Raw genomic sequence first — 14,923 nt, forward strand, 5'->3', positions numbered from 1 at the left:
TTGTCCCGTGATTGCTAGAAATCTTTTGTTACTCACAGAAGGATGTTGATTCTGTGTTTGAAAAAGTGTAAATGGCTGAAGGACACTCCTTACTTGAAGGATATGAATAATAAAAGAAGGAGCTAAATTGTCTAGGGGGATATAACTGTGCAAAGGAAGAGAAATGAAGAAAAAGAAATCAGTGAAAGTTCCCTGACAGGGTGATCCATTAAATAGTGGAAGAGCTTTGAAAACAAATGGCTAGAAGTGTTGTCACTTAAGCATTTAAAAACGATAGTGGACAAAGTAGAAGAAAACAGCTGTGTAAAAAACAAATAAATCCACTCTGTCAAATGATATAAAATAAATCTGTTTGAATTGCTTTTTTTGCTCTTTTTTATTTTGATTTTTCCCTTTTTTATTGACACCTTACAATACAAACTACAGACAGCAAACGTCACACCATTTTTCTTTTGCTACACATACAACAGGAGACCCTTTTCAATCCCTTATTCCCAACAAGAACTGCAGATTACAAGGCTGCCCCCGTAGGTAACCAACATGTGCGTTAGCCACAACTTTCATCTGTTTGTGATCTTGACCACTATTAATTTTTCCAAACTGAAGCATACTTTTGAGAGAGGCCCATATTTTTCGTAGGATAAGAAACAAAGTCATTCCACACCACAAAATAAGATTCTGGTTTTGCAAGCCCCTTAATCACAGTTATCTGATAGGGAAGCTTCTCTGCTACTGCTGCCCTCCATAGCTTACTGTACCAACAGTCTATGGACAACTCTGTAGAACTTTTCCAAGTTTGTGTAGTAACAAGTCTAGTCACACCCAGCATAAAGCATACAAGCTTTTTTGGTCCGTTTGTGTGTTGTCTTATTTGAACACAGAAAGGAATATAAAGTTTTGGAGTTTTCACAACCATTTGCCGTATAGTTTTACACATTTCTTCGGAGATATCATGCAACACTCCTCACTTTTTTTAGGCATTCAGAGCTGAAGGAAAGTTGTGGTGCTGATAGTTGTGAAGCCCCTGGCAGTTTCTTGCTGAGCTGCCTTCATGGCACCAGAATGGAGGGCAGGCAGAGGGTTCTCTGACTGCTTTTTCTGGAGCTCCCTGGGTGACGATGAAGGGTAGCCTAACCATTTTTGGCCCTAAGGCTGCATTCACCCTTGGTGAATGTCAGTGGGGAATGTGGCCATCCCACTCTCTTACATGCACACACGCATAGGCACATACAGCATTGCTTCTTCAGCTGATCCATGCAGATCAACTGGGGAGGAGGGGTTATTATCCCCTCCCCACTCATCAAACTGTTGATCTGATGATGGGGGAGGGTGCAAACTATATCCCATTAGAATCCTGGGCTGGACAGAGAGTTTTAAACCCCAGCACTTCAGCTACTTTATTCCCCCACCCTTTTTGTTTCTGCCACCAGCGTGGGGGGGATATGTTTGGAGGGCCGCATCAGGCCGCTGCCTGGGGGTTAGTTTCTCCTGTTGTAGACAAGAAGGTTAGAGCTAAAAGGGCCGAGGCAAGCAACGGCAGACAAAACATAAATTACTGAAAGTAAAGAAAGGGGCTTGAGAAGGCAGCATGCCAAAGGAAACAGAGGCCAAGGAAAGGGAAAGGCTTGGGAGGGCCTGGTCCAAATGAATGAACAATAAAGGGTATGGCCAGGAGGGAGGAGTCTGAAAGGGGAAGTACAACTGGGGAGGGGGGAGGACAGAGGTAAGGAGGGTTGAAGTTCAAGTATATTGATCTGAAACATTGAACAAAACCTTTGCCTAAAACATTTGAGTCTCCTGGGACATTTTAGAGCTTGCTTGACAATGATTAGTGTGCGAGTGTATTTTCTCATGCTGTGTGTTATGGCATGCTTGACTCTGCATCCTACCATACAGTTTGATCCAGGGAAAGAAAAGCACCTCACCATCTGGATCACCCCTCCACTCACTGTGGACATGGTAGCCATGTGGGCGATCAGGAAGAGACAATGGCCCAAGTGCGACAGCTATGTTACCAGTGCCATCATGGTAATCACCTCTTATTTCTTATGGATATTAGGTTCCTAGCAGCGGGTGTGTGTTAGTGAAGAAAAAGAGCATTAGAATACTGTATGTTTTGTAAGTGACAAGAACGCACATTTTGCAAGTGCACTCATGTCAACAATTTCAGAAACATGATTTAAAGAATAGGTCTGTCTGGCTTTCTGCTCTTTGTTTCCTTCTCTTGTTGGTCTAGTTATCTCTCAAATGAATCTGAGACCACAACTGTTTCCTCCTGAATTGAGCCTTCTAGCTCATGTTTGATGAGTGAAAAAATAAGAAGAGTAGGGACCCCAGCTCTCCACCAGAAACCCCTGTTGAAGGTCAAGGTAGCTCAAAGGCAGAGTGGTAAATCATCGTAAGACTGTGGAGTTTTCAGCTGTGGCAGCCAAATCAAGATACTTTGTTCCCTGTGTGGCTATGATGGCTTGCCCCTGGAGTGAGCTGATGGCTTTCTCTCTGCGGCACTTCAACAGCAGCACCATCACGATTACTCTTTGACAGGTGACACAAGAGGCCAATTGTATTTGAAATCCTCAAGTCCAGCTCTCGAACTGAGCTCCCGTAAATTATGAAGTGCTTCCAGATGCTTCTTTTCTGCCTCATTGCTTATCTACCAAGTCAGTGGCTCACCCGGTCAGTGTTATTATTTATTTACTTATTTGTCACTTGCAACGTTTTTGTCTCAAAGCAACTTACAATTTTTGAAAAGCAGTATGAAAATTAAAATGCATCAAAAGAGAAAATAATGTTATTAACTAAAAAGCGCTCAGCCTACGATTACATAAAAAAGGACACATCCTACTGCACTCAGTTAAAAGAGGAACACCAGTTAGGAGCAAAGTGCCTAGGTGAATATTTTCTTCCCTCCAGACTACTATCTCTAACAGCAAGGTCAAGCATCTGTCTTTAGTCATGCCACCTGAGCTCTCTCCACTGCACTAAAACATTATTTTAATAGGATAAGTATGAATTGAGCCAGAGGGCATAGACCCAAATCAGGCCAGGCTGCTTCTCAGATTGTAGGCAGTCACTTTTCCTGGGCTGATTTTAGAGGGAGGAAATTTCCTCTTGTTCCCTGATCACCACTTTTGGTACAGAGCTGCTTAATATCTTATTCCTCAATGTCAACTTGATTCTTCTTTGCTTTAAGCACAATCGTGTATTGTTCACCTTTTGGGATGAAAAGAAGAAGAAAAATGTGAAAGCACCAAATACAATAGAGGAATGGAGGAAATTTCCAAGTGCATAGAAGTTTATTTGTTGAACCCAATCCTTTGAATATAAATCCTTCTTCAAGGTGCTTCCAGACTGTTGCTATTTTGTGAGTGGGATTCAGTTGCATACCGACAAATTCAGGTTGTGAAACTAAACTGGATTTGGGCTCTTGCACAACAAACCTGCTTCAAAAAAAAATCAGACCTTTTGCGGTATGAAAAGTGATGGGGAAACGCCCTGAAAAGTGTGAATAAATTGCTTGATGCAATGTCCTCAAACCTCCCCACAAACAAATCAGAATGAATGTTCAATAAACAGGTCATCTGGAAGTGACTTTTCAGGCACAAACAACTTTATTTTATTTATTATTTAATTTATATCACACCCTTCCTCCCAGCAGGAGCCCAGGGTGGAAAACAAAAGCAGTAAAAACACTTTAAAACATCATAAAAACAGATCTTAAAATACATTAAAACAAAACAACTTTAAAAACATTCTTTAAAAAGCTTTTAAAACATTTTAAATAAAAAGGGTTAAAAACATATTGTTTAGAAATAATGTTTTTAAAAGAACATATTAAAATCAATTCCAACAAAGACGCAGACTGGGATAGGTCTTAACTTAAAAGGCTTGTTGAAAGAGGAAAGTCTTCAAAAGGCGCCGAAAAGATAACAGAGATGGTGCCTGCCTAATATTTAAGGGGAGGGAATTCGACAGGGTAGGAGCCACCAAACTAAAGGTCCGTTTCCTATGTTGTGCAGAATGAACCTCCTGATAAGATGGTATCTGCAGGAAGCCCTCACCTGCAGAGCACAGTGATCAACTGGCTATATAAGGGGTAAGACTGTCTTTGAGCTATCCTGGTCCCAAGCTGTATAGGGCTTTGTACACCAGAACTAGAACCTTGAACTTGGCCCAGTAGCAAATGGGCATGCAGTGCAATTCCTTCAGCAGTGGGGTGACATGATGGTGATACCCTGCCCCAGTGAGCAGTCTTGCTGCCGCATTTTGCAACAGCTGCAACTTCTAGACCAACCTCAAGGGCAGCCCCACATAGTGCGCATTAGAGTAATCTAGCCTGGAGGTTACCAGTGTGTGGACAACAGTGGTCAGGCTATCGCGGTCCAAAATCTGCCACAGCTGTCTTATCAGCCGAAGCCGGTAAAAGGCACTCCTAGCCACAGAGGTCACCTAGGCCTCTAGCGACAAAGATGGATCCAGGAGCACCTCTAGACTACGAACCTTCTCTTTCAGAGGGAATACGACCCCATCCAAAGCAGGGAATCGACCAATTATCCAAACTTGGGAACCACCAACCCACAGTGCCTTAGTCTTGCTAGGATTCAGAGACAGTTTATTGGCCCTCATCCAGCCCACCACTGAGTCCAGACAGCAGTCCAGGGCTTGCACGACCTCTCCTGATTCAGATGCTACAGAGAAATAGAGCTGGGTATCATCAGCATACTGCTGACACCTCACCACAAATCTCCTGATGACCACTCCCAAGGGCTTCATATAGATGTTAAACAGCATGGGGGACAAGATGGTACCCTGCAGCACACCACAGTACAGCTGCCAGGGGCTGAAAGACAGTCAACCAGTGCTGTTCTCTGAGAGCGACCTTGGTGATAGGATCAGAACCACTGTAAAACAGTTCCTCCAATACCCATCTCACGAAGTCGGCCCAGAAGGATACCATGGTCAATGGTATCAAAAGCTGCTGAGAGATCAAGTAAGAATAATAGGGTCGCAGTCACCCTGTCCTTCTCCCGATAAAGGTCATCCATCAGGGTGACCAAAGCCAATTCAGTCCCATAACCAGGCCTGAACCCAGACTGGGATGGGTCAAGATAATCTGTTTCATCCAAGAGTACTTGCAATTGCTGTGCCACAACACTCTCAAACACCTTCCCTAAAAAGGGCGTATTTGCAACCTGTCAGTAGTTGTCACAAACCAATGGGTCCAGGGTAGGCTTTTTCAGCAGTGGTCGGATCACCGCCTCTTTCAAGGTGGCTGGAACCAGTCCGTCCCACAATGATGCGTTGACCACACTCTGGATCCACTCGGTCAAACCCCCTCGGCAAGCTTTAATCATCCAAGAAGGGCAAGGGTCGAGGGGACACGTTGCTGGGTGCATCATCGCAAGCACCTTGTGTATGTCATCTGGCCACATCAACTGAAACCATTCCCAAAAAGGTGCAGCAGATGTTGCACTGGATACCTCATTGGGGACTACAGTAGATGTGGATGGGGCATTAAGACTGCTACAGAGGCGAGCAACTTTACCCTCAAAGTGCCTTGCAAACAATTCACAGTGGGCCTCCAAAAGGTCTAAAGCTCCATTTCCTGGAGTTGATGTCAACAGACTCCTGACAATACGGAAAAGCTCCACCGGACGGCTACTTGAGCCCTATGAGGAGAGACTGAAAGAACTGGGCATGTTTAGCCTGGAGAAGAGAAGACTGAGGGGACATATGATAGCACTCTTCAAGTACTTGAAAGATTGCCATGGAGAGGAGGGCCAGGATCTCTTCTCAATCATCCCAGAGTGTAGGACACGGAATAATGGGCTCAAGTTGCAGTAAGCCAGATTTCGACTGAACATCAGGAAAAATTTCCTGGTGACTTCCGGGAAGGGTGATTCGCCTGTGCTGCCTCTGAGACAAGCTCTTGTCTTAGATGAAGTTTTTTCAGCTTTAATCAGTCAGAATGTTTTTTTTTTGACTGGTTAAGATTTTCTCCCGGTCAGGGAGAAACGTGAGATTAACTATAAAGCCTGTTTTTGTTGGGAGGACTGGATTTCATTAATTTATGAGAGAAAGTTCAGCCAGCGAATGCCAGACGGACTTCCATCAAAGCTCTTGCTGATTAAGCGACACGTTTATCTTTTCTTCAAAGAAAAACGAACTAACAGGCAAGCATCCTTCTTTCCATTTTTTTTTTACTTGGTTTAAATTGTTGCACCAAAAAGAGATTTGTCAATGAATCAGCTATAAAGAACTGGGTGAGTTAAAAAATTTCTCTTTCACTCACGAAACGAAGGAGGAAAGAAATCGAAAAAAGCTTATCTTTGTTTTTATTGCAAAAAGCGGGCCTGGAAGTGCATTCTAAAGATATTAATGGAAGAGGGATTTTTATTTCGAGGAGGGAAAAAAAATAAACAAATTTGATTTATGAACTTTGGAGTATCATGTCTGGAACTATTTTTTTTTTTGGTCTATTTCATTTTGACGAATCTGCTTACTCACGACGCCACTAACTGTTTGAAGCTGGGAACTAAACTTGTTTTGTTTTCCTGAATATATAAGAGATAAGACAGGCTGTATTGATGTCTGCAAGCCTGAAACATTAACCCAATTGTGGCTGAAATAATTTTTTGTTTTTGTGGTTTTAAGAATGACAACCTGGAAAGTGACTGAGACCATGGAAGAAATTGTGTTTCAGAAAATAATGAGTGAGATTGAGATAATGAAACAAACCCTGAGACAGGGCAGACAGGAGATGAAAATTGAACTTAGCAAAATGATGCAGGAGTTTAAAAAAATAGGGGATTCTGTGAAAGAGGATTTTGATGGGATTAGAGATGAGAAAAGAAAAATTAAAGGGAAGATACAAGCCATGGAGACTGGAACAAATGAGGAATTGGAAAAAGATCTGGAGTTTACGGATGTTAGAAATAAAGTTTACTGTTTGGAATTCAACGTTGTCTCTGAAGAAACTAATGAAGATATTAGTGATAAAGTTATCAACGTCTTGGATAATTTTCTTGACTGGAATGATGTGATGGAGCTTGACATAGAAAAAATCTATGGAATTAATTACAAATATGTGACAATGGAAAAACTCTTAAGAGATGAGCTAGTGCATTTTGTAAAAAAGAAGAGCAGAGAAGTGACTTTACAACAATATTTTCAGCAACATATTTAGAATTGATGGCAAGGACATATTTGTGAAGGGGGAAATTCCCATCAGACTCTTGTTATATGACTATGGCTATGACAGCAAGATCATCATGAGATACTGATAATGGATGAGTGGATACTGAAACCACTGGATTTAACAGGACTATTGAAGATGGAAGATGGAATTAATATTGATAATGGAGGAATGGCTATTGAAATTACTGGACCTAATAGATTTGAATCAAGATGGATTAAGCGACATGTATATTTGGAGAAAAATTGAAAGATATATCTCTCAAGGAATTGAAATCTCTTTTGGACTTTTTGTGGAAAGAATAAAGTAATGTTTATGAGAATTGATGATTAATTAAGATAACTACTGGAGGAAAGTGATTTTGTAATATAATTTTAGAGACAGGATTGTTATATATTGTAGACCTATGGTTGATCTGCGACAAAACGGAAGTCAACATTTTATTTTTTTTGTATAATTGTTTTTGTTTTGTGTTTTTTTTTGTTTTTGAAAATTTGAATAAAAATTAATAAAAAAAAAAGGAAAAACTTCCTACATGTTAGAGCAGTACGACAATGGAACCAATTACCTAGGGAGGTGGTGGGCTCTGCAAGACTGGAGGCATTCAAGAGGCAGCTGGACAGGCACCTGTTGGGTATGCTTTATTTTGGATTCCTGCACTGAGCAGGGGATTGGATTCAATTGCCTTATAGGCCCCTTCTAGCTCTACGATTCTATGATTCTGTATGTATCACTTGATTTTGATTCCTCAGCACTTACTGACTCATATCTAAATGTGTGAACTGGTTCCACTGGTGAACATTGAATTTTAGTACACAGAATGATATCAAAACTTCCCTTTGACATTTAATCTGTGATAACTCATGCATGTGCGAACCAGCCCATAGTGCAAGCCTCTGCAAGTTTATTCTGAAGTCAATCCCACTGTGTTCATGCCATCCACCTTTCCAGGCAAGCGTGCATAGGATTGCAGCCTCAATGCATCACTGAATGCCCTTCTCATGTAACCATCATGGCAAGGGGGTTGCTCTAGCATACCTCTTATTGCCCTAAACTCAGAAACTCTGACACATGGAAGACAACTTCTTGCGTCAGTGTTGACTAACTTTCCAAGCAAGGTGATGCTGGTCTAGAGAGGAGCTATAGTGTGGTTTCCTTCCATATTGGCTAGGACGAGGAATGAAAGAATTGTTTTTCATTCTGCCATGTATTCATCGCGTGCCTCTTTTCCACTACAGTATGTCTTCCACCAAAAACTATGTTATTTGTCTCTGTTGCAGAGAAGTGAAATTGGGAATGGAGCGTCTGAGTGATTCTTTGTGTGTTTGAATATTTGCTAAAGATTACACCTTCCCTGGAATTAGTCAGACAGAGACGTTAAGCTTTAAAATAAGAAATAACTACTTTATTCTGGAAGTACATACTTGATAGGAAAGAGTTCTACATCTAGCTAACTAGCTACTTCGGAGATGCAAACATTAAGCCTGGTGTTTGCCCTCATGCTTGGAGGAGAGGGAGAGACAAAGAGAAGACGTCTGCTCTCCCTCTCAAGAGAAAGAAGAAGACGGAAGGAGACTGGAAGATGTGGTCAACATTTTATGCATATCAGTCTAGCAGGAAGGGAGAGACAGCAGGAGATCAAAGGATAGGCATTAGCCTAACAATCAGGAGGTCCCTTCTCTAGCTACCCTTTTTAACCCCATGCAGCCTCAACCTACAAGTTGGAGTTGAACCATGTTCCAACAGTCTCTCTGTCTGCTGTGGAAAAGTACATAACTTAGGTAATTAATTACATAAATTACATTGTCATTATGTCATTCCACCCCATTCATTTCAGTGCAAAGGAAACACAGTGCAAAGGGCGGGGGGACATAATCAATTACATAATGTTTGTCGACTAAAAGCAGCAACAGCAACAAATAATGATCATATTTGCTGAATTAATTTCCATTCTGGACATGGGACAAATAAGCAAACTTCTGTAATTTCTTCTCCCATCTCTGTTTTTGTCTCTGACATCCCTAGCTAGGACCTCATTCTGACATTACCTGCAGAAGGTTTCACACCACAAAGAACTTTTCCTGGCTTAGAGTAAAGATTGATGATATCTTTCAGAATGCACTGTGCAAAAGTAATACTAAGTGTATGTGTTTTCCTTTGGATAAGATAAGTAACAGGTATCTGGCTCTTGAAGGGGAGGGGGTTGTCTCACTTCTGTTACGTAGGAAAGGGCCTTCTTTGTTGTGGCATCCTGGTGCCAGAAGTCCTGCCCCTTGAAATCTGATTGACACCTACACTGCTGGCTTTTTGGCACCAGGTTAAAACCTGTCAGTTCACTGTTGTCCCTTGAGAGGACTAACTGCTGTTAGTATTGTATTTTTGTACTTTTTGTAAAAATATTGTATTTTTTGTGTATTGTTACATTTTAGGAGTTTTTTCGTTTGTTGGAATTTTACTGTTACCTGCTTAGACATCTCTGGATGTAGGACAGGATACAAATTGACTGAATAAAATAAAGTATTCTTCCTCCGAAGTGCATACCGAGGAAAAATCAGCAGTGCTGCACAATTTAGTAAATCCAAAGAAAAATCTCTGACCTTGTTTTCTCCTTCACATTCCTTGTCTACCAATCCAAGCACACTGCTCCAAAGATAATTCCTTCATTTCCTCTTTCCTCATGCCTGAGACCACCTGGCTAGGCTCTGCATGACGGTTCAGCAATTTACATGAATTCCTTATTACAGTGCACCTCCATGTGCAGTGGGTGTTAGCAGCAAATTGAAATTTGTGGTGGTGCTTGAGTAACAAGTGTAAACAAACTTTTTTTCTCTTCCTTCTTCACAGCACCACCATTTTTGGCAGAAAAAACTGTGATGCTGTAAATACCTTTTATGACATTAGAAGCATTGTGTTAGGGAAACGTGTTCTCTTCTATGATTCAGTAACTGATGGGGACACTGAAAGGGATTTAGCGATTTGAAGTCACAGCAATGTGACATTCTGAATGTCATATGAAGGAAGCAACAATGGCTGGCAAGGTTCTTGCCATATCTAAAGCATGCCAGGGAATTGGGGAACATTAATTTGACCCTGACCTGGAATACATTTTTGTTTTTTCCCCTTGCAGCACTCTACCTGCCCCAGCTAAACATATGACAAGGCTTGAGCTATAGGCATATGAGAGAGAAGTGGATTCTAGGGATGGAAGGATCTGTCAATTTCGGTTCTCTCAGTTTCTCATTTTTCTTATCTTAAATTCAGTTCTCCACATTTCTACAGCAATTTGTGTTTTGTTTTTTAAAAATCCTCATAAAATTATTCAGCATTTTAGTGTGGATTTCTCTTAATAAATACATTTTTGTATGCAGTTTTGACTAATGTACAGCTTTTTGCAAGCTATTTATCCTTATATAATGCATTTTTGTATGTTATTTTCATCACTACATCCATTTTCTGCACACTTCCCCCTAATATATGTATTTTTGTAAATGTTGCTTGATTGGAGAACTGCATCACAAAATTAGGATAAGTATGAATTGTTATGGCTGTGTTTCGATTCTCGTATTATTTTGCAATGTGATAAATTTGGCTTTAAATGCAAACTAAGGATGCAATCTAACTAGTATTTGTGGCAGGTTGGGAGGAGTTGGATGTGGTGGACCCCCAGCTGAACCAGCAGGCTCCCAATGCTCCTGGGCTCTCCTGGCAGAAACCCATCATTCTGGCTCACCATGGTGCCACCAGGACCATGCCAGCTCAGCTGGAAGTCCGCCGGGGATAGCCAGCCTTGTAGATGGAGAGCCGGCAGAAACCAGAAGTAGCCCCAAAAATGGGGTGTTCCAAGGGCATGGCAGAGGAGGAGCCACAGGGCATCCAAGTCCCCCTTGGAGTGCTCCTGTGGGTCCCGATCCACAGGAAAATTCTGCCAGTGAAAGGGTCGGCAGAGGGAAATAATTGCAATGGTGGCCTATGGGGAGCGCAAACTCCCCGGTAGGGCTATTCGTGAGAGCTGGCTCTTCCCTTCCAACTCCCGTGCACAGCTTCTGATGGAACCTGGGCTGGCAGCTCCTGAGTGCCAAGTGGATGCTGCGGAGCTTCCCACCGGTGGCTCCTCCACCCACCCACCCCCACTGGTTTCCACTCATTTGGATTGCTCTATAAATCAAATTTCTCCCCCATCCCTAGTGGATTCTGCCTTAAAGAAAATACATAAATTTTAAATGTAGAAAAAACCTGGTGGTTATGATGAATGAGAGAGCGGAGCACATGCTAAAGGCTATTAATCAGGAATGAGGAACTTGTTGCCCTCCAGACTGTTGTTGGACTCCAGGTTTCATCAGCCCCTGCCATCATGGCCAAAGTTCAAGGATTGCAGGAGCTGATATTGTTGCTGTTATATGCCTTCATATAATATTATATGTTTTATGCACTTTTGGCGACCCTATGAATCAGCAAACTCCAATAGCACATCTGGAAGGTGATAGATTTCCCATCCCTGCTGTAAACAGTGAGGAAAATGGCAAAGCTGTCTGTGTTCTCAAACGGCAACTGGCAAAGATATATCCATCTTTCACCGTACAAGAACAAAAGTCTCCAAAATAAGATTTCTTGAAAAGGCACAGTATGGTTGAGGAAAACTTGGGAAATGGTACTGTTGATAAAGCTGACATAACAACACAAACACAATTTATCATAATCTCCAAAATAAATTTATTGGCAGATCAGCCTTATTTATACAATTTTGGAATGATAGAGAAATCAGAGGAAATATTTCCTTTTAATTCATTTATATTAATACAACAGTCTATCAATATGTAATTTTTACTTTATTGTTTTTGTTTTTCTCCCCCCCATTTCTTTTTCCCCACTTTCTCTTCCCCTCTCTGTAGTATGATAATCTTTGCTGTTTATTCTTTTTTATATTGTATAATTAAAATGTAAAAATATAAAGAAAGAAAGAACATGATTCAGTCATAGGGCTTTCTATAAAGAGAAAGAATAAAAGCTGTTTGTGAAAAATGATGCTGTGCCTTCCCCCCTCCCCTGCCCAGAAGTGTAATACAACAGTACCAACCTGAGGGTGCATTTCACTCTGGCTATTAAAAGGCGACTCTACAGTGAATTATCAATATGAAGTGTGGGTGTAAAATGAAATTCATTAGGGAGCCAAGGGAATCTAGTCTCACACTTTTGCTGCATAAAAAAATGGTATAGTTTTGACTTCTGCGTGCAAAATCTGCTTTTAAGTGAGCAGCAGGACCCTGTTGAGAAGCTTGGTATAAAAAGAGAATGAGGAATCCCACTGAATAACAGACTTGCATGATTGTTTTCTTTGAAAGCTGGTGTGAAGAGACAAAACAGGAGTTGGGTAGAAAAATGAGCTGCAAGCACAAAACCCCTAGAATACATTTTGACTATTTTTGCAGTTAGGCTGGTACTCTGGTTTGAGTCTTCTGGAGCTATCTACTCGATTTATTTATTTATTTATTATTTATTATTAAATTTATTAGTCGCCCATCTGGCTGGTTGTCCAGCCACTCTGGGCGACGTACAAGGTAAAAACAGTACATAAACAATTAAAAAATTTAAAAGACAGTAAGAACCTAACCCGCCCCAAAAGCCTGCCTGAAAAGCCAGGTCTTCAAGGTCCGGCGGAAGCTCATCATAGACGGGGCATGGCGTAGATCATTTGGGAGAGAATTCCACAGGGTGGGGGCCACTGTTGAGAAGGCCCTCTCTCTAGTCCTCACCAGTCTAGCTGTTTTAACCGGTGGGATCAAGAGAAGGTCTTCTGAGGCTGATCTTGTTGAGCGGCATCCCTGCCGATGCTGGATTGATTGATTGATTATTTATTCGTTAGGTTTATATCCTGCCCTTCCTCCCAGTAGAAGAGGAGAAGATTTAGTGACAATTTCTTAATATTAGTGCAATATCATTAATAAGTAAGGCAATAGAGATTCCTGCTTTGCTATAACTTTGGGATGCAAAAATGGACCTCTAAGACCAAGTCACAATTTATGGCTACTAAAGAAGTCATGTTTAATCTACATTAAGTTAGACAATATTTAGTTTTCTCATTAGAATTTTTAGACATGTTTTCAAGGCGTTAGATACAAACACAGACATCACCTTGTTTGGATACTTACTGAGGACAGCAGCTCAAAAAGAATGGCATATTTGAGGATTCATATTGGCTCTGTGACAGCAACCTAACATGATAAGTAACATTTTGCATTCTATTGGGGAGGAGAAGACAGAACTACACTTACGTTATTCTGGCAAGCTATTGCTTATTGAACAGCAGTAGCCAGCAGGTCTTTATGCACCATAGCTTCTAAGCTGACTTGCTGTAGACAGTAAGCAGCAAGAGCCGTCTTTCTGAGAAGTGGAAATTGATGTATCAGCAGCAGCACAATTAAAGCAGGGGTAGAGAAACTATGATCTTCCAGAAGTTTCTGGACTGTGCCCATTATCTTTGACCATTGGCCATGCTTTCTGGAGTTGATGGGAGTTGGAGTACAGCAACATCTGGAGGGCCACAAGGCTATACAACTCTTTTGACTCAGCCCAGATTTTACCAGTTGCTTCCCACAGGAAATACTTCTACTTACTCAACTACATACATCAACTGTTGGGAGAGCATAAGATGATCCCTTTGAATTTGTGTGGCACCAAGAGGAAAGAGGACAAGACAAAAGAGCCAGCCCTAAGAATTGAAATGATCAGCTCTATGCTGTTTTCCTGTGTTGAAAGCTCCAGAAGACTGCCATATGCTTTGCAAGGAAGCTTAGAAGTAACTTCATTCAGATGAGAGCTTGGAAGATTACTTTTAAAAAGTAATAAATTACAGTTACAGTTACATGGCCCCCCAAAAGTAGTAATTACTGTTACAATTACAATTGCTCTGAAAGTAACTGATTACTTTACTTTTTCTCAAAAGTAATTGCTACAATTACATTTTAGTTGCTTTTTTAAAAAAACAAATTGCCTACAAGGTGCTGGCCTTGGCTGCTGCACATCTGAGTAGCCTAAAACAACATTAAAAATAAGCACACACACACAGAGGGTAGTAGAATTTTTTTTTTATCCATAAGATTAACAGAATGGCATAACAGAATCTCACATCCCCCACCCCACCCCCAGCAATGATGATACCCCAACACACATATTTTTGTATATATATATTGCCTCCAGCTCTTTTCTCCTTCCACTCCTGTCAATTTTAAAACAATTGTTTTCTCCACCCCATCTTGCTCTCCACCTCCTCCCTCGTCGCCTCCTAAACACCCATAGATCATGAAGGAAGAACAACATTGCACAGAAGCCCAATTTGAAGCACATGATTTTTATTCACAAATCAGAGGAGCAGAAGACTTCCCCTGCTCCACCCCCCAAGTAATGTGCAAAGGTAATGCTGGGAACATTACAATTACTCCTCAAAAGTAATGAAGTTACTACTCATTCTATTACCAGCAAAATGTAATGAAGTTACCCACTCGTTACTCAAAAAAGTAATAAATTACAAGTAATTCATTACTTGTAACTAGTTACGTCCAAGCTCTGATTCAGATATGTGATGATATGAGGTTACCTTATACTGAGTTAGGCCATTGGTCTATTTAGCCCAGTCTACTTCAATCAGCAGTGACTTTCCAGCCCTTAAGACAAAATGTCTTTTCTAGACCAGCTACATAAGGCATTTTCAGCTAGGGATGCTAGAAACCTCTG

At 41.1% G+C, this 14,923-nt stretch overlaps 1 protein-coding gene across 4 annotated transcripts in view; it reads left to right on the plus strand.

The window, feature by feature from the left end:
- GRID1 (glutamate ionotropic receptor delta type subunit 1) overlaps nucleotides 1-14,923 on the plus strand; it is a 1,096,368-nt gene that overhangs the window by 893,067 nt on the left and 188,378 nt on the right. The gene's annotated exons all lie outside the window — the stretch shown is intronic.

Source organism: Rhineura floridana, chromosome 7 (genome assembly GCF_030035675.1).
Source record: "Rhineura floridana isolate rRhiFlo1 chromosome 7, rRhiFlo1.hap2, whole genome shotgun sequence".
Lineage (NCBI taxonomy): Eukaryota > Metazoa > Chordata > Lepidosauria > Squamata > Rhineuridae > Rhineura > Rhineura floridana.